Below are 5,396 nucleotides of genomic sequence, written 5' to 3' on the forward strand. Positions count from 1 at the left end.
ACCCAGATCCAGATCCTGATCCTGATCCTGATCCCTCTGCTCCAAATCGTGTCACCACCATCCTGATTAGACCGAATGATCAAGATAATCAAGAAGGGGATCCTCCCACATGCTTCTCCTTTGAGCTTCCATATCTAACATCAGTTCGTGGATAGGTCTTGTGCTTTCAGTAGTACGGGCCCAATACTACCTTCCACACATACCAGTACCTTCCCAAAGTTCTACCTGATAACTCTAATTCGTCCCCAGAACAAAACATATCTCACGGGCTACTACATGATTCAAATCCTAGGCTATCCTAAGATTTGCTCAATCCCATCAAGTCAGACCTCAATCAATCATAATAGGTATCCTTATGCATGCAAATTATACACAGAACATGATCAAATAGACTTTCGAATAATAGATTCTACCCTAGGACCACAACCATACAAGGAACAGGAAATAAGGCCAAATTAATCATTCTAAGGCTATAAGATCCTCACCGTATACAATTTTTAAAGCATACGCATTATAACATCCATCCGACTATCATAATCCAAATATCAATATAACATGGCTAACATATTGGGGGAACCATTTATTTGAGCTTGGCCGATCACAAGCATTGCACTCTCCCCCTTTCCATTTTAAGATGTTTTTAACTTTTGATTTTTTAAAACAATTTTACCATTTCCTTAGTTTGATTCCTGACAGACTCGAGAGTGTGCCCTAATCCCTCAAACCAAGGCTCTGCTACCAACTTGTAACGTCCCAAATTTTCAAACATTTTTTTTAAATTTTTTTTAATTAATCAAAACACTCCCATAAAACATGAAATCCAAATGACAATTTTTTTCAAATTCATAACATCAACATTTTATTTTCAATATCAGAGTGTCCCATAAAATTCCTGAGAGAGTACACGCCGCACCCTCAACCCTGTCCCTTTCCCTTAGGCTCAGAAGTACCTGAAACAATAAATAAACTATAAGCTAATGCTTAGTGAATTCCCCAGAGCATACCCCACACAATCCACATAATCACATGACCCATATTAGCTATAAAAGCTACATAAACCACATAAGCCATGCATACAACATATAATGATGCCATGGAAACCCTCCAAGGTCTTATACCTAATGCCACTGGAACCCCTATGTGGTCTTAACTACCTACCATGGGAACCATCACATGGTTTTCCTGCCATGGGAACACCCACATGGTCTTCACTAACTAAGAAAATATCATACAAGCTAAACATGCAAATATACTAGGATGCCATGGAAACCCTCCAAGGTCTTACACCAAATGCCATGGGAACCCCTACATGGTCTCAATTTATTGCCACAGGAACCCCCGGGGTCTTTCATGCAATTTCAATACCAACATAATGCATAATCAATCAATAATCCACATATCATAAAATGGGTCGGCCTTGGTGCCATAGACCCATTGGTATGGTGAGAAGACTCACCTCTCAAGAATGTTGAACTGATAAGATAAGATAAGTCCCAACACACAGCTCCAACTCAACTACCTACAATCATCATGTGACTCGTTTGTCAAAATCCCGAAATACCCTCCAAAGTCAAACTTGTTTAATCATGGTCAAAGTCAAGGTCAACGGTCAAAGTCAACAGTCCATGTTGACCCAACTCGTCGAGTGCATCTAGCAACTCGTCGAGTTCCTTCAGTGTTCAGCAAACCGGGGAAAACCCTCACCAACTCGTCAAGTTATCTCATCAACTCGTCGAGTTCTCGGTGCAGACCGAAAATGGGAAAACCCAATCCAACTCGTCGAGTTCTCGGTGCATACCGAAAACGGGAAACCCGATCCAACTCGTCGGGTTCTCGGTGGAGACCGACAACGAGAACACCCGCTCCAACTCGTCGAGTTCTCCGTACAACTCGTCGAGTTTTCCCTTGTCTTAACATGTTCAGTCCTTCCAGTTGAATCTAAAGCCCCAAACTAAAGATCCAGTCCCTTAGGACCAAAATACCACGTAAAGTTGCAAACTTTACGTGCATGCAAGGCCTCAAGAGGCTAAAACGCTAAAACTAAGTCTCATACGAGGCTTAGGGCATGGGGAAGGACCTAGACTAGATATAGTGAGCAACTTTATATCCAAGGAGGCCTACGGTTGTCCATATCTAGAACCATATCCTCATGACAAGTCCAAATCCAAGGATGACACCATTATGCACCAAAAATGACAATATAATTCCATAAGGTAAGACCTAAGAAAATAAAGGTCAAGGTAGCAACCTTTTACCTCCAAATGGAGGCTAACACAAGGTAGATGCCGAATCTAAATCCCTCTCCTCACTTCAATCTCTTCAATATTCAAGTTTCCTTCCAAAAAGCACAAGATTAGCTCTCCAAAGCTCACACACACTCAATGAAGGCACTAAAACACGGCTAGGGTTTCTCTCTGGACAGTAAGGACAATGAGGGACGCTACAAATGAGCCACAGGTTCTTTAAATAAGGTATAAATCCTTGAAAATTAGGGTTTTACTTTACAGTGTCTACTCGTCGAGTTGGGGCCTTCCAACTCGTCGAGTAGGCCCTAAGTCCCGCATCCCCAAAACGATCTCTACTCGTCGAGTTGGGCTCCCCAACTCGTCGAGTTCTAGTGCAAAACCCTAAAACTCTTGAAAAATAAATGCTACTTGAAAAGTGCATTACACAATCGTCATACGAAATCAGAGTAAATCACAAAACGCGGAACGAGGTGGTGTGTGCCCTGCAATCATCCCGAACTCTTCCCACTGAAACGAGAAGTACCTGAAGCATAAACTGAAAACCGTAAGCACAAAGTTTACTGAGTTCCCACAAAATACCACATACCATACATATCAACAAATAATGGGCCCCCGACCTACCTCGGGCCCCGCCCGGCAATGAGCCCCGCTCGATCTCGGGCCCCGCCCGACAACGAGCCACGCTCGGATTACAGATCTCTCAATCACCAGGCCCCGCCTGAGATCGGGCCTCACCCGTTACACACATAATCATATAAACATATAATCATATAAATATATGATCTTACTAGCACATGAAATAATCACAAAGACCATAGCATACCATACAGTCATCGAGCCCCACCCATCATCGGGCCTTGCCCGGTAATCATAAAAACACATACTGATAACTAGCATACAATATACTCATCTGGCCCCTCCTGGCATCGGGCCTTTCCCGGTATACATACCATCAAATAACACATGCAAAAGTCACGAAGACATCTAGAATCCTAACATATAAACCGTGGGCCGACATTGGTGCCTTTGACCCGCTAAACTCAATGAGCAGACTTACCTCGAGCTGGTGAACCACACTAATAAATTTCTGGCTGGTCTGAAAATTTCCCGAGCTATCTTTACCAAATAACATCCAATTAACAAACGAGATTCCATTCCATGATCATCAATCCATAATTATGGTAAAAAGACAATTTTACCCCTTATCTAGTTTGATCCAAGACTAAGGCCCAAACCTACTATCCAAAAGGCCCAAAAATCAATTAATCATACAAGGCCCAATCATGGCCCAATTTTACAAATTGGACCCAGATCCCTTCCATGGACTTAACCCAAGGCCGAATAAGATTCCTAGTCAAAAACCACTTGAAATCAGTTAGCCCAACAAAGCCCTGTTTTTACGCCCAGCATACCCACGTATACAACCATATTCCATTTTAAGCTCTTATTCCATTAAGACTTTACACGACAACCTAGATCTGACTTCCTTGGACTGATTCATCACGTAAAGTTACTAACTTTACATTCATACATGGCTAATTGATGCTCTTAAGCTTTAAAAGGACTAATATGTGACTTAATGCATGCATGAGACCCAATACCCCATAAAGTTGGCACCTTTATGCATAAGGAACTCCCAATAAGCTCAGATTAAAAAGAAAAAGTCCTTCAAACGTCTTAACTCAACAACCAGCCCAAAAAGGAACCAAAAACATAAAAAATCAAGCGATAAAGAGATCTAAACATCTACAATCCAAGGTATGAACTTGATAACTCCAAATTCTTGGATAAGGGTTATCCTCAATAAGCAAAGCACCCTCAATCTTCTTCACTTCATTCATAAAGGCCAAAATAACCAAAAAATCATTCTTAAAAGCTCAAGAACACCAATATGAAGGCTAAGGGTCGATTTATAGGCTTTAAGAGGCATGCAGGCTGATAAAACGCAATCCCTACAGACTTAAGGTTTTTATATAGGGTACAACACGCTTAAATTAGGGTTTCTTAAACTCCTTGTACGCCCAACGTACTCCTCATATGCCCAATGTACGAGGCTGAGGGTTCGCGAACATTCCTTCTTGGTACGCTAAGTGTACATCAGTGTACACCCCACGTACTCCCTGTGTACACCCCGCGTACTCCCTGTGTACGCCCGCGTACTAGGGTTACCCTTAAACCCTAGAATACTCCGAAGGCCATAACTTCTTCATTATAACTCCGATTTCGACGATCCTTATATCCACGAAAAGGTAACGAGAAGCTCTACGCTTTCATCTACTCAAACAAACCTTAGTATTTCCCAAACAGAAATCCAATTTCCATAAAAGCTTGATCTGACACTTTACCAAAATACCCCTTGGTTCTAAAACACAAACCGAACACCCATATCATATAAATTACGTCACCCACACCCAAATGGGTAACGATTCGGAAAAGGGAATTACAACTTTTCCTTTTGTTCTCTTCTATTCTCCGATCATGGGTAAGAATGCGACTCGTTCTCATGCCACTATTACTACTCCTCCAGAGAATGATTATTTTGATCAGAGGATTCTGGCTTATGATGACATCTGTTCCTTAAATGACGAAGACATGAAGTCCCTTAAGGCCAACAAAGATTTTTCCTCTGAAGTGATCTTCTGGTCCTTTGATCCTTCTATTCAGCCTAATTTTGTTTCTCCTTCTTGGGTATGCTTCCCTAAATATCCCTTTTCTTTGGGCCTCAAATACCTTTTTTCGGGTATTGTTTCTGATTTTTTTCAAGCCACCAAGCTTTTGTATATCTAAGCAATGCCCATCATTTGGAGGACTTTGTACTGGATTGAGCGAGTGAATCAATCCCACAACTCGGACATTGGTCTTACCGAGTTGGATTATGTTTACGATCTCTCTACTTTTGGGAGTTCTCGTTTTCTGTTTAAGGTCAAAACTAAGAAATCCCTCCTCATCCTGAAACTAAACACAACGATGGAGCCTACAACGAAAAATACTTTTTTTGTGAGGCGAGACTCTATCGATGGTGGGGATCTTTTGCTTAAACCTTGGGTTGAAAAGTGTAGGATATTATTTATTGATTTTGAGGATCCAAGAATTTACGTTTCTTATTTTGTTCATTTTGATGCAGGTTACAAGCTTGGTGAAGCTTTCCCT

This window comes from Lactuca virosa, chromosome 7 (assembly GCF_052849685.1).
Source record: "Lactuca virosa cultivar CGN04683 chromosome 7, Lactuca_virosa_CGN04683_v6, whole genome shotgun sequence".
NCBI lineage: Eukaryota > Viridiplantae > Streptophyta > Magnoliopsida > Asterales > Asteraceae > Lactuca > Lactuca virosa.